This window comes from Crocuta crocuta, unplaced genomic scaffold, assembly GCF_008692635.1.
Source record: "Crocuta crocuta isolate KB4526 unplaced genomic scaffold, BGI_CrCroc_1.0 scaffold448, whole genome shotgun sequence".
In the NCBI taxonomy this organism is placed as follows: domain Eukaryota; kingdom Metazoa; phylum Chordata; class Mammalia; order Carnivora; family Hyaenidae; genus Crocuta; species Crocuta crocuta.
In genome coordinates this window covers 148,974-164,654 of record NW_027532411.1, presented here as the reverse complement: position 1 = coordinate 164,654, position 15,681 = coordinate 148,974, and the positions used below count along the sequence as shown (strand labels likewise).

The following is a 15,681-nucleotide window of genomic DNA, read 5'->3' as shown; positions in this document are numbered from 1 at the left end:
CACTTCCAAGTAGGTAGATCTACCTGCTTTCTGCTTGAATATTTCACTGAGTTTATGACAGTGACTCATCATGCTCCTCACAAAGGTTAAAAACTAAGCAAAAGATTTTTGATAAGTTAAAAGTTTAATGCCATGAATTGGATTCCGTGGAAATTTCTTTAAAAGTTTTCAGCAAATGAGCTCATAGACACTGTCTCATTTGACAGCTACATCCCCATGAAATTAGATTTTTACAATATGGGTCGGGTAGAGATGACAGTTTAAGAAGAAAATGGCATTAAAACTTCTGATTTTTTTTTTTTTCATTTCATAGAAAAGAGACAGTGATGGCAGAGTTTCGTGGAACCTGCGGGTGCTCAGAAATGGGAATTTTGCATCTAGTTCCTGGTTACGCAGTATTTCTGCTTTGAAATGATAGCATGGAATGATCCCTGGTGTGATCCAGGAAGTGACAAGAAAATGGCTGAGAACAGGAGTTAGGGGAGTTTTCCAGTAACACTTGTGCATGTGTGAGAAAACTTAGAACACCAAACATACTGTACCTACACTTAAATGTCTTGAAATTTTTTTTTCTTTTCACGACAACAGCAGCAACACCAAAACCATTCAGTGCCAAGTCGTCAGAACTGTGCTTTTCCCACTGAGTGTATCCGTCTCTCGGTAGTTACCCATCATTTGGTTCTTCCTCAAACAGTACCTCACCAGACTGACCCAGGCCTGTCCTAAACACAGTTTTTCTGAAAAGGGAAATGTCTCCTTGACCCAACCAAGAGAATTAAAAAAAAAAAAATTTAAAGTGATTTTGTGCTTATATTTATGCCTGAGGAAAAAAATGCATCTAATTTTCATTTACTTCAGATAGTAGGCTTTTTCCCCAAATTAATTACTGTAGTCTGTGCATATTGAAAATCTTTATTGCGTATTTATTCATTAGTGTCTATATGTGTCTTACTGAAGGATATTGATGGAGTGTCATCACTTGCTGAAGTTTAGAATTTCTCTGAAAATATCAACACACAAACTCTATAATTCGTCTTTTCATATATCACTCTAAATGCCTCCTTTGGCTGTTTTTATGCAGCAGCACCGGGACAAATTGTGCCCTTGTGGTAGGGAACAGATATAGGGAGAGCCTTCATTCCACCTGACGTGTCCTGGCAGGCCCGGCCTCGGACACACCTCATCATGTCTCGCCTCTGGCCACATTTTATGCAGGCTGATTTTATGTGGTCACCTCACAGATTCAGTGAAAAGGCCTCCACTGTACTCCCGTTTCTATGTCAGTATCAAAACAGCATGCTCCAGTGAATTGCTTGATAAAAGGTTGCAAATAAAGTTGTGGTTCTGAGGTGATTTTCTGTCGTAGAGGAAGCGGCTCGGGGCAGTCCTCCTAAATCACTGTGAAGAGGTTTGTCAGGGTCCGAATGTAGTCCAGAGTTAGTGCAAAGAGCAACTCGGGCTCTGCTCCCACCTGAGATTCATAAACATAGAGAATAGTAACTAAGGAGAAGCAAACTTGTCTGAAACACACGAGACTAGAAGCAGGTTGTGTTAGACCAAAGTGAAGAGCCTAAGACACCATATGAAATTATAAAGTCAGGGTGAGGAAGGTTCTGTGTCAGTGACTGGTGACTCTGGCCAAGGAGATCACTATGTTTCAAACTCGTAGTGTAGAATACTTGAAGTCAAGAGAGTTTCCTAGAGGAGAGAATTCAAGTTGTTCTAATTGCTGCCAGATAACAGATATAAGTTTACAGTTAAATTCATATTTGGATGGAAATCCAATTTCTTCTAGTAGTGTTAGAATATTCTGCTTGATATTCAGATGTAGTGTAATTCTGAATTAAATCTGGTTATTTTTAGTATATAAGCAATGAGAAGATAAGAATATCAGAATATCATTCACATTTTATTGGGGCTGCCCACTTTCTTACTAGGCCGCTCTAGTATCCAAGATCATACTTCTAGGCAGTTTTCAAGTTTATAGATTTTTTTCTATTCTGGCCAGTTGCATGAATCAAAATGTTAGCCTGTTTTACTCTTCATTAATTTTTTTTTCCCTCCTGGAATACTGTGAAAGCCTTCCAAGGAAAATCACCAGTTTTAATTTGTTTCTATTTCTTTGTTTCAAGCAATAGGTATTGGTTCTGATTATAATTACAGGATGGGGGTGCCTCGGTGGCTCAGTCGGTTAATCGTCTGACTTCGGCTGCAGACCACTCAATAAGGATTGGGAATATTACCTGACAAATTAAAATTTTGTATGTAATTTCTTATAAATATAATCTGAATGCTTACAATTATATCTGTATGCTTAAAGTCAACTGTGTTAAGTTAAAAAGGGTCCAGGATACTAGGAGGGAATTTAGTAATTCTTTAGGGTTCTTGTTCTTTTATCAAAATATATGTAGTAAATGCCCAATTGTCTAGAAAACATATGGAGAAGTTAATGAATAGATCAGAGTTTCAGTCAAGTGACAGGACAACAGGTTTCCAGATGAAGTGCCAATGCTTATTTCTAATCATGATAATTTTAGAAACCTATAATCAAACCAGAGCAGTATAAAAATTAAGTGCAATGATTTTGGAATCACTGGTGTAAATCCTGACTCTGCTGCTTACTTGTAGGACACTGGGAAAATCTCTCAACCTCTCTATTTCCATTTCTTCATCTCTAAAATAATGATAAATAATATCTTTTTGCACTGATCTATTCAGTATTAAATAGGATAATAATATTTTTGAAGTTCTTGTATTGCATAAATGGTAGATACTATATTTTCACCAGTATTCTTAAGAGTGTGCACCATAAATCATGAGAAGACCAGTGTGTTAGCATTCTAGGGCTACTTTAACAAAGTACCACAAACTAGGTGGGTTAAACAACAGAAATTTTTTATCTCACAGTTCTGCAGACTGGAAGTCCAAGGTCAAAGTATTGACAGGGCTGATTCATTCCTAGGGGTCTGAGAGAAGAGCTCTGAGGGAGGAATCTCTTTCAGGACCCTCTTAGTTTGCAGATTCCATCTTCGCCTTGTGTCTCTTGCCATTATCTTCCCTCCATGTGTGTCTCAGTGTCCAAAGTTCCCCTTTTTATAAGGATACCAGGTCATATTGGATTATAACCCATGCCAAAAACTCCATATTTAACTGGATTACATTTATAATGACATTATCTCCAAATACGGCCACATTCTCACATACTGGGGTTAAGACCTCAACATCTGAATTTGGGGAGGAACATAATTCAACCCATGATGACAAAGTTACATTCAGAGTAGTTGAAGAATCTGTGGCTGTTTTGTCTGGAGGAGAAAATGCTTCAGCATACAGAGGAAGAAGTCTGATAAATGTGTTCAAATTAGGTATACTGCACAGCATTTAAGGACGTTAATGTTAGCTTTCTCTCTGACTCTCCCTCTCACCCAGACAAACATTTATTGGTACCTACTATGTACCAGCTGATAGTCTAGGTGATGCAGATGTATTGTTGAACAGAGAAATTGTGTATTCAGGGTTAGACTTGTTTTATGTGGCTCCAGGATTAAACTCCAGCTAAATGTGTACCGGTTATGTAGGGGTATATTTTTGTTTCATAAGAAGAAATAAAATTCTAAAAGGCAGTGCTATTCAAAGATGAAATGGTCTGCTTTTCAGGTAGCAAACCTCTCAATTTTACATATTGAAACACAATTTGAAGTACCTGGCATAATTTCATAATTATAGAACCAAAGAAGAAGTAAGATAACTCAGCATCCTTTAGAATCCTTTCCTATTCTAAATTTCACTGTTTAGTAATCTCTATGCCCAATGTGGGGCTCGAACTCACAACCCCAAGATCAAGAGTTACACGCTCTACTGACTTAGCCAGGCAGACACCCCTCATATTGATTTAAAAGAGGCTATGGTGGCACACCTGGGTGGTTCAGTCAGTTAAGCATCCAACTTTGGCTAAGGTCATGATCTCGCAGTTCGTGAGTTTGAGCCCCACGTTGGGATTCTGTATCTCCCTCTCTCTGCCCCTCGCCCACTCACACTCTTCTCTCAAAACTAAATAAACATTAAAAACTTTAAGTAAACTAAAAGGAGCTATGGCAAGGGTAGCAAGAAACCATAAGACAACAGATATGCAATCTTTGTTTTAAAGCTAAGTAATCTCTTCTGCTTCCAATTCTGTGTCTCCCTCTCTCTCTGCCTCTTCCCCACTCATGCTTTCTCTCTCTCTCTCCTTCTCTCTCTCAAAGATAAATAAAACAGTAAAATTTTTTTTAAAAAGATAGCACTGCTGAATGGGTGGGATGGGAAGTGTTCTAACTGACAAAACTTCAGTATGGTTGTTTAAGAAGACTAGGAAAGGTGGCATAATAAAGCCATTTTGGCACTGAAATATCAAGTATCTTCCAAGTAGGGAATATGCTGCTATGACTTCTAAAAAAAAAAAAGACAAATGTTAAATTTATTTTTCTCTAATCCGATATTAAGGAATATTATACCACACAAACTTAAATTTCAAAATGAAAACAATTTAAAGGCTGGTAAAATTTTAATTTTAGAATAGAGTTTAAGGACATAGATGAAGTTATGTTTGAAGCTTCAGGACTTTAAGGAAAAGTAAATGTAAATTAATATAAAACCCACCATTTATAAAATGTAGATTTCAAAGTTTTTATTACTGAAATTGTAGGATAAGGCTATAGGAAGAAAGTGTCTTATACTTTAAGGTTGTCTAGATTATATTATATTTGTATCACAGCTGATGGAGAGTAGAGACTTGACTTTTAATAAATGATCAGACAACATAAATATACAAGCTTAAACACTCAATGGTAGACTTACATTGGTGTTCCCTAAAGGTCATGTTTTCCAGTTGTGAGGACCTTGTGTAGTTCAGTCTCATATTGGCTTTTGGGTTGGCCCTGTGGCTTGCTTTGACCACTGGGACATTGGCAAGTGTGGTGCTGTAGAGGCTTGATAAAGCACTTGAATGTTGGGGCTTGTTTCTCGGAACCAAAATTCACAACCTATTCTGTACATTAGTCTGGACTCTGAATGATAAGAGGTTGATATGTAAAGAGACCGTGAAGGATGTGAGCCTTCTTGGGTGTTCTGGCCCCATTTGAACTCCCAGTTGCATGTAGACCCATGAGGGATTTCGGTTACAAAAGAACCATCCAGCCAGCTAATCCCAGTCGACTCACAGAGTCATGAGAAGTAATTCATTACTATTGTCTGAAGCCACTAACTTTTGGGATGATTTGTTACTCAAAAATAGATGACAGAAATACTACTATTTAAGTTATTTTATTTATACCTTTTGTTTTCAGGTATGGTTTTATTTTGTGTTCAATAACTTCAGAAGAAAACTGTGTTTGATGAGGCAATGGTTGAATTCAATACCTACTGTTGAGTTACAGGATATTCCACAAAATCCAAATGGGTAGTTTAGGCAAGTTATATGAACATAGTCTAAATTGCTCCCTAAGAAGCGATTTTATGAAGAATGATAACATTTTAAAAGCTTCCATGAGAGCTTTAAGTAGGTTGCAACAATTTATTAAGTGATGTATTCAGTCATACATTTTAAATGCATGTAGTAGCTAATTATATTTGTACTTATTCTTTATCATGAACTAAGTCACTAATGAGTTTTGGGGCACAATACAGATAGGAAATTCTTTGGGAAAACAAACTTCTTCCCACCAAACTGAAACCGAAGTTGATTATTTGTCCACAGATAATTCCCTTTTTAAAAGAATTTGCTTCAGGTTTCCTAAAAATTGTGATTTCTCTCTTTGTTTATGTGAACTACTATTGCATTTTTAAAAAATGACATATTAAACTTAACAGAAGCCCTCCATTATATTATACATTGTAAAAAACAAAATGTAGCTGTATTTTCAGATTATTCAAAAAAAGAATAAAGAAATAAGCATCTGTGTGTCTTGTAAATCGTGAATAAATGAATGTTACATATAATGACAGTGTAATTGTAATTTAAATGGACAAAACCAGGAAGGAAGCTTTTTTAAAAAAAATTTAATGTTTTATTTATTTCTAGGAGAGAGAGAGAGACAGCGTGAGGAGGGGAGGGTCAGAGAGAGAGGGAGTCACAGACTCTGAAACAGGCTCCAGGCTCTGAGCTGGCAGTCAGCACAGAGCCCGACGTGGGGCTCGAACCCACGAACCCCGAGATCATGACCTAAGCAAAAGTCGGACGCTTAACCGACTAAGCCACCCAGGCGCCCCGGAAGGAAGCTTTTTGAGTTTTGTTATTTGTAAATCGTTACTCCTCAAACATAAATGTGAATAGTGTGACAATAGTTTTAATGAAATTTAAATTGTCCATGCCTATCTTTGATAAGAATTTTAGTAAGGTATTATTACTTTGAATTATATAATGGTTAACAATTTATACAGTTCTTTCCCAGACTTTTTTTTTTTTAAATTAATGTTTATTTATTTTTGAGAGAGAGAGAGAAAGTGAGCTGAGTCAGGGAGGGCCAAAGAGAGAGAGGGAGACACAGAATCTGAAGCAGGCTCCAGGATCTGAACTGTCAGCACAGAGCCCAACACAGGACTCAAACCCATGAACTGTGAGATCATGACCTGAGCAGAAGTCAGATGTGTAACTGACTGAACCACCCAGGTGCCCCTAACAAACTTGCAAATTAATTGGTTACTAAGTATCAAGCACTATGAAATTCTAAGGTATCCAACTAAACTCTATAGATATATTAGCATGGATCTCAGAATGTATGGTCAGTTTCATCATAGTGTAGGAAGTGGTAGATATTCTCATATACTGACTGAGAGTATTTCACAATGTGGGCACTTATACCAAATTTAGAATAATACTGCCTGGGAAAATAATCAAATGTGAAAGTATAGGGATGGGAGAACATGATATGTGCCTCCCCCCGACTTGCCAAGAAAAAAGAGGGGAAATAATTAATAATTCTAACTTATTAGTGTACAGCTTATAGGAGAGACATGGCAAGGATTGAGAGTGGAGAGGTTAGTACCATCTAGATCCAAATTGGCTTTTTAAGCCAAACTTAATCTCAAGAAATTTAGATTCTTTTCTAAGGAAATAGGGGAATAGGAAATAAGAAGCCATTAGGAGGAAGACATGATCAGATTGCATTTAGAAATTTTACTCTGACTTTACCACAGTTAATACTTTGAGCAGAGGCAAGAATGCTTGCAAGGAGCCATTAGGAGGCTTCTGGGGGAATCTAGACAATAAATGATTGAGGATGTAACTCACTGTAACTATGACATTAGAGAGAAGTGGATAGAAGTGCAAAGAGGTAGAATGAGTAGCATGTGGTGATGTATTAATTGTAGTGGGTTGAGGAAGAAGGCATGTTGAGTTTATTTTCCAAGGTTATGCTTTGAGCAACAGGCTGCATACTGTTCCCTGTTGCATAAGCCATAAACATGTGAAATAGGAATATAAGAGGAAGAGTGAGTGTTGGGTTAATATTAATAGATTTCTGTTGATGGAGTTTCATTTGTAGGTACTTGTTCAACAGATAAGTAAGATTTATAGTAAAGAGTTGTATGAAAAATGGGTGGAGAAGAGGAGAGGGTGGGGAATAGGAACATGTGAGAACTTTAATAAAAGGCTCTAAAAGGGAGAAAGGAATAAGGAATCAAAAGATGGAGGAGGATGTGTGGACAAGGGACAGATTAAGGTTAAATTACTTTGAGCAGAGAGAAATACAAGACAAAGGACAGGAAATAATTAGAAGTGAAGTGTCTGAGGACACACCAGGGAACTGATTATAGAGCATATTATCTCACTTAAGTCTGCCAGTCTCTAGCACACATACAACAATAACTAATGATGTTATTTATTAGTTGTTAGATAGTAGAACTAAAACTTGAGGTTACATAACATACAAAATGTCGCTTACCTGGTATATCACAGAACTAAAACAATCCCTAGTGTCCTGACAGCTGAATCCAGAACGCATTCCTCTAGAGGCAGTGGGCACAAGGGCTATTTAATTAGTAGCTACCACAGAGTATTGAGCTCTGGCTGACAAGTGAGTCAATCCATTAAAATAATCAATCACAGGTAATCCTACAGCTTGATAGTGAAAATTGAGTTTTCCTTTTGGATCTAAATTTCTAATCAGATAATTTTTGCATGACCGAGACAGGACCTAGTTTGTCTGACCTATTTGCAGTAAAGAAGCGTTAGTGAGATGTGTTCTAACCATATTTATGTCTCTTGATTCCAGCTGTGTATGCTTCCCATTGGCTGTGTCATTTACCATTGGTCAAGAATGACCCATTCATTATCTAGTGCTCAAAAAAAAAATGAACACTTTGCCTTATGGTTTTAAAGCAAGATTCACTTATTTGAACAATTATGGAAATGAATGGCAAGAGAAACACAAGAGAAAGGTAGAGAAAATTATTTGCCCTTATTTATTATTCTTATTATTTGTATAGCATTAACCCAGTATCTCCTTTTATTTCAAGGCTTTTGTTATCAAGGACAGTTTTATTCTTGGATTTAGATTATTAGATGTTTAGCATTTTTTTCTTATTTTGGACTCAAATTGCATAGGACATGCATTATTCATGGGAAAAATGTGGTAGTATGCACACTTGCATAAACATCATATGTAGGGTATTTTAAATTTAGAAATAGTATTTGGCCTTATGCTTCAGGAGACATTCTACTAAATCATACATTGACTAAAGCTTTTGATAGACATTTATCAATCCACCATGGGATGCCTGCTGTGACAAGCTGTCCTCAGGATCGGAGGATTTGTGAAGATAAAGTTACACTGGGTTTGCTCTATAAAAGGAAAGCCACATGTAAATGTGCTTGCCTTGTAACCTAACAGTACAGGTCTTGGACTTGCTGGAATAGTTTTAAACTTAAATGACTCCTGTCTCCTAACAGATGATATATGAAACCATATATCCTGGATTTTTGTTAGGAAAATACAGTCATCATGCTGTGACTATATGTGCTGTTGCCAGCTCCTCTCCTTCAGATCTCTCCTGAATTCATGCCAGTCCAAATTCTTCCCCACCTGTGAACTAAAGCTGCCCAACATTGATCACCAGTATCTATAAAATGTCATATTCAATGGTTGTTACTCAGCCCTTACGTGAAAGGACCTATGAGACGCATTGGACAACGTTGATCACTGTCTCCTTTTCTTCAGACACTTTGCTCTCATGGCCTCCAGTTTCCTGGCTCCTCTGAACCTCACTAGTTTCTCTCTCTCAGCTTTATGGTCTTTAAATATTGGATTCCTCAGGGCTCAGTCCTTGGACTTTTACTATTCTCCGTCTGTATTCACTTTGGAAGTGATCTTATTCATACCTAAGGCTTTTAACTGTCTAATGTTAATGGCTCCAAATTTTGTATCTCCAGCATGGACTGCTCACCTGCATTTTGAACTTGTATATTCACAACTCCTTGAATATCTAACAAACATTACAAATTAATAAGTTCAAAAACAACGTGCATTTCTCTTTATCTCCTACCTCCTCTTCTCGTAATCTGTTCCATCTCACTATGTGGCAAATCCATTTTTCATGTCAAAACCTCAGTCACCTTTGATTCCTTTTTTTCTGTCACAGCTCACATCCAAGCTGTCATTGTACCTTGTCACTCTCACCTTCACATGTTTCTGCTCTCAGTACTTCTGGCCACTACTGCTTCCCTCACCTGAGTCCCTCTGTTTTGTGACAGGATCATTACAACTGCTCCCTAACTCTTTTCTCTGTTTTCACTCTTGCTGCTCTACAGACTGTTTGTGGCCTAGCTTCCAGAGTGAGCCTTTTAAAGCAGAAGTCAGATCTCTGTCCCTGACTCAAAATTCAATGATTTCCTGTTTCATGCCAGTGAAAATTTCAGAGACTTGACTGTGACCCTTTATGTCCCTACAAGATGTGACCTCTCCATCCTCACATTTGTCTCTGTTAGCCAGTCTTCTAATACTACCCTTTTTCCACCATTTCCCTCAAGGCCCCCGGTTCTGTTCCAGCCACGCCAAATCCCTACGGGTTTTCTGAGTATACAAAGCCTGCTCTCACTTCTGGACTCTGGTACTTACTATTTCTTCTGCCTGGGATATTCTTTTCCTTCTATCAGCCTGGCTCATGTTGTGTATTTTTTCAGGCATCTGTTAAAATGTCACTTTATCTGAGAGGCCTTCTTTTATCTTTGTGTGATAAAGGGTATCCATGTTATAATACATCTACCTTTTTTGTATTTGTCACTATTTGACATGATATTTGCTAGTTTATTTATTCCCTATTGCTGTTAGGTGATTACATATTTAAAATTAGAATTGCATACTTCTTATTAGACAAATAGAATAGTTAGCCCTTGGAAGCAGGGACTTTATCTGCTCAGTACCTACCATAGAGCCTGATACACGGTAAGTTCCCCACAAATATTGATAAATAAATGATTATAATAATTATGTATGTTTTCTTGTTTCCTGAATTAAACACATATTCTTCACAGATTAATTTAGCCAAAGCAAAACTCAAACACCTACCAACTATTCCTTACTTTGTAAATCACTTCTTAGCTCTCTGGCCTTGATTTCTGCATAGACAGTCCTCACCTGAAAAGGGCCAGGCCAGCAGGAAGTATAAATGCAGGTTCTAATTCACAGGAACATTGGCATTGAATCATAAACACAAACACACTTAACCTCTTGCACCTGGATTATGAGTCGTGATAACTGCACGATTCACGGTAAAGGCTCAGATCTGCTGGCAGATTGTGAACTAGAACATTGACTTGAGTTCTGTTACTTACAGTACTTTCTTTCTAGGAGTGAAATGTCCATTGCAGGAATTTTTTTAATACAACAAAAATATAATTTACTTAAAAACATCTTCAGGATTGATACTTTTTATTCCATAAGCTGAAGAACTCTGCATTGGCATTTTTAAAAAAATGCTGGCAGGCAATAATGCAGAGTGACAGAACCCAGGCTTTGGTCAGCCACGGAGGCTACGAATGGCAGCTTTTCTAGATATTAGTTACCTGAATTTGGGCAAGCGATAACCTTCCTCACGTTTTGTTCCTGGGCTATAAAATGGGCAGAAAAGTAGCATCATCCCCTAGATGCCTTGAGAACTAAGTGAGGCAACGCATGAAAAACACTTGGAAAAATTTCAGGGAAAATTCTTGCAGCTTCTTTTTCTGTTAGTATTGTTAGCATTACACTTATTTGTTTCATTGTACCTGAGTTGGATGTCCTCCTTTCAGTGGTCCTGGTTTGCCAGTTACAAGTGCAGTCTGCTGTTCTGAGAACAGATTTTTATGGGAAAAATGAAATTGTCACCTGTTTGAGAATTACATGTTTTTCCAGATTCTTTTTTTAAATTCTAAGTGGTTGTTACACCAAATTTTTGTGCTGTGTTGCCTCAAAAGTGTGCAAGAGTGTTTTGTCCTCCCACATAAAGAACAAAATAACTTAAAAATGATTAAATTAAAAAGCCAATTTAAAATGTTTTAAAAACAGGCTCATGGCTTTATAACATATTTTCCACCTGCAAACTAATGCTCCAGAAGTTTGCATCATGTGTTAGTGAGTATTTCTGTAGGAAAGTGCTAATGTTTCCTAAGTAGCATATGGGCTATTAGATCTGATATGTGGGAATAAGTGTGCAGCAATCTTGGAAAATTATTCAAGGATTTGTTACAGAAGTAAAAAACAGAATTTCAAGAGACACAAAAATCAAAATACCAGCTTGAGTATTATAATGACACTTTGTAGTTATATATCACCTTTCTCAAATGCTTCACACCTATTTTCTCATTTAAAAACATCTTCTGTAAATTAATAAAGTGGCAGGTATTAGTCATCTTCTCATTATGAAGGGAAATCTTATTTGAGAGTTCACTACTCTGTTTTAGTGTGTACTATTTGAGAACTTCTTGAGTTAGCTGATGTATTTAATATTTTCATTATTTTACTGGAAGCAAGAAGGTTGTAACCATAATCTTCCAATGCAATAGCAAATATTGAAAATATATCCTACTTAGTTCAGGTTCTCTTATATGTGAAGATAAACAGCTATTAGCACCAAAAAATAGTATTGTTATTCTATTGAGAAAAATAATTTACCTTAACTGTAGGTGAGACTATTGATAGCTATAATAACTCTAAATCAAATAAACGTTTATTTATTTACTTACCTATGAAACATTTAGTATGTACTTACCATGCACCCACCGAGTGTAAGATTCTGAAGAGACAGGTTCAATTATACTCAATCTCTGCTATCAAGAAAATTATGTTTCTTGGTTACAAAATAACTCCATATTTAGTAATGATTTTAGTAGCATCATTGAATTTTAAAGGAAAATATTTCATATAAAATGAAATAATGATCCAACAATAGATGTAAATAGGAGCCAAATAAATGTTTGATAATTTGTATTCCATAAGTAGTCATTGTTAGGTGTTCAGCTGTCTAAACATATATATTCTCTGGACTTGGGCAAAATCTGTGCCATTGCCTGCCTATCTGTGTGACTTTAGACCTAGAAAACACAGGAGGAATTGTGACCCTTCTTCCTAAAATGTGTATAATGATAGCAATTGCTATCTATATGAGGGAGCATGCCCAAGATGAATGATAGCTGGTCAGCATTTCCTTCCATTCTGTATGTATATCCAATCACACATTCTAAATGTTTTCTTCTTCTTGATATGAACCTGAACTCAACTTTGATATGATATGAACTTGAACTCAGTATCATAAGTTTTCAGAAGTTATGATACATAAAGTAAAAATGAGCCCATTAAAATTGTATTAAGATGACTTTCTGTAATGCAAGCATACAGGAATCTGTATACAATAGAAGATTTCCCACATTTTGATATTACATTTACAAGACAATGTAAAAGTCATAGTACATTCACTTAGTTCTTTCATTCAGTATTCCCAGTTTTCCTTTCTCATGAAGACCTATAGGTTTTTGCTCTTTACTTAAGTCTTGTCTCCCTGTTCCTTCTTTGAGTCCTTTTCAGTTTAAACACATAGGTCTAACCACATTTTTTCAAGTTCATTTTTGTTTACAAGGCCAAAATTCCTCACCTCATTCTCTTTCAGTCTCACCAATCTAACATATACTTGACTCAGAATGAATGAGTATGTTATCTTTCTACACTCATACATGTGGCAACTAAAGAGTCTTGGGAGCATTGCTGAAGGCCTGGTTTGGCTTTCTTGACCACAAGTCTGCAGCCACAAATATCAACCATGTCAAAGTCCATATGAAAATTATGTCCTGTGCAGAGAATAACCAATGGCCAATTGACTCTTGTAATTTGAAGTACTACTTTTCCAGCCATCAAATTTTTTCCCAAATAATTTTTCCTAAATGGAAAGAGAACATTTGGCTATCTGACTTCAGTGTCCATTCCTTGAACCCTAGGTGTTATTACATAATCAGTACAAATTTTCCAGGACTCCCTACCAGTCTCCCAGGGCCTACTTCTGGACCATTCTAAAGGAGAAACTTTTCTGATACTGGGAGGAGAAATAGTTGTCCATGATCTTGCATGTCTTTTCATTCTTAGATTGGGAATACTTGAGTTGACAGAAGTGATATAAAATATGTCAACTACACAAAGAGAAATCGTCACCTAGATAGCCCAAGACTTTGAGGCAAGCCAAAATGTTATGTGATCCTAGTAAACACCTCATATTCTGCATGGGTCACCTTTAGCAGAAAGTTAAGATAATCAGTTTTGTGTATTCATAGACAGCAATATCCAAATTCTGGAAATCTTCCTCAGAACTCTTTCCTCTCAGAGGCCATTGCTTATAACCCATAGCAAAATAGGTAACTATAAACTATAACAGGCAAGGGAAATGGATTTCCCTGATTAGCTTGTACTTATCTGGAATTTGGGGAGATTCTCATCTGCCTGTGAATATAGGGATATGTTCAGGAGGGATGGATATCTGGGAAAATGGGATTCTGTTCAAGGGAATAGATGGTCTATGATAGGGAAACCATAGTGCATTCTATAAACAGAAATCCTTTGTGAAGCTAGTCTGGAGTTCCAGATATATCAGAAACCAATAAGAGACATACTTCAAGTTTGAACTTTAAAAATGGCTATTTGGGGCGCCTGGGTGGCTTAGTCGGTTGAGCGTCTGACTTTTGCTTAGGTCATGATCTCGTGGTTCGTGGGTTCGAGCCCCACGTCCGGCTCTGTGCTGACTGCCAGCTCAGAGCCTGGAGCCTATTTCGGAGTCTGTATCTCCCTTTCTCTCTGACCCTCCGCTGCTCACGCTGTCTCTCTCTCTCCTAGAAATAAAGAAAAATATTTAAAAAAAATAAAAATGGCTATTTAAAAACTGAACAGGTTTCAGTTATATGGATCCACTTCTAGTTCCTCAAGAGGACCTCATTCTTAGATATCTCTATGCCTTTACACATTGCTATCATGAGGTGCCTGGGTGGCTCACTCATTTAAGCTCCTGACTTCAGCTCAGGTCATGATCTCATAGCTTAATGAGTTCGAGCACCACATTAGGCTCTGTGCTCACAGCTCAGAGCCTGGAGCCTGCTTTGGATTCTGCGTCTCCCTCTCTTTCTTCCCTTCCCCCCTTCAAAAATAAATAAACGTTAAGAAAGAAACATCACTATTATTGAAGTCATTAGGTTGAAAGAATAGAAATTGACAGGAAACATTAAAAAAAACTTTATTCTTTATTTTCAAGACCTATTCAAACTTGCTTGGGAGGGGGAGAGGGAGCAAATATTTTCTGTACCTTGAGAGAAATTTAGGACATGTCCAGTTACTTTTTTGGTGTTTTTCTGATCGTAAAATTTCAGTAAATTCTGTATAGACAGATAATCTCATTCAATAAAAGTCCAGGCCCGTATAAAACTCAATATCATGAACTTTTCTTAAGCCTAATACTTAGCTTCCCCAAGCTCTGCCTTTCATTAAGCAGGATGCTGACAGTGGGATAGAGGATTATGTATGAATTCTCTATTTCTCCTCTTTGTGTGTCTCCTCTTACCTATTTCCTGTTCCATCCTAGGCTGTCTTTTGGCTCCTCTGAGTTTAAGGTTGAGGGCAAAGAGAGTTAAGAGGCACAGTGTTCTTAGTTTACAGATGCTATTATGATCGGGCATTTGTGTTTTCTAGGGTTGACAGCTATTTGAAGGTGGTATTTTCATACAGCATTTCTGGGGATTTCTTAAAGCTTTCTTAACCGGGAACACTTACCTGTATCTCTCCTGGTTTGTTGTATTCTTTCTTAATGATGTGAGTGGCCAGCAGCTTAGCTACTCATTCTGTTGGGATCACAAGTTTGAAGTGAACTTAACTGATGGTTCCTAACCAGAAACTCTCATATGCCCTTGTTTTCTAGACCTGTCAAAGTGTGGCTAACCAACAGGTGCGTATCAGTCTTTTCCAGTTCTGACATCATAATTTCATGGAATTTTGAACTTTGAAACTTTGTATTCCTTACATGTGAATCCAAGAGGAGCACTCCCCCCACTTTCCTCTCAGGTTTAGGGGGAAAACAACACACCAAAGTGTGTTTTGGTTGCTTCCTCTTACTGCATTTGAAAAAAAAAAAAAAGGAGGGCAAGGCTTTCTCAGTTGTGGGGAAAGCAGAAAGATGTAAAACTATGACTTTATCTATAGC

At 37.1% G+C, this 15,681-nt stretch overlaps 1 long non-coding RNA gene and 1 other non-coding gene across 4 annotated transcripts; both read right to left on the bottom strand.

Moving 5' to 3' along the window:
- Window positions 1–892: 892 nt before the first annotated feature.
- LOC144243784 (uncharacterized) lies at window positions 893–15,433 on the bottom strand. Of its 3 annotated transcripts, none has more exons than XR_013338765.1 (5): window positions 15,255–15,433; window positions 12,223–12,280; window positions 11,240–11,301; window positions 2,906–3,089; window positions 893–1,471 (listed from the first exon to the last, which is right to left on the bottom strand). It is a non-coding gene; the product is annotated as an uncharacterized LOC144243784 (long non-coding RNA). The 3 variants fall into 3 exon arrangements; XR_013338766.1 differs by having other exon boundaries at window positions 12,223–12,277; XR_013338767.1 differs by lacking the exon at window positions 2,906–3,089.
- TRNAK-UUU (transfer RNA lysine (anticodon UUU)) lies at window positions 6,157–6,241 on the bottom strand. Its single transcript is given in 2 exon segments — window positions 6,157–6,191; window positions 6,205–6,241. It is a non-coding gene; the product is annotated as a tRNA-Lys (tRNA).
- Window positions 15,434–15,681: the final 248 nt, after the last annotated feature.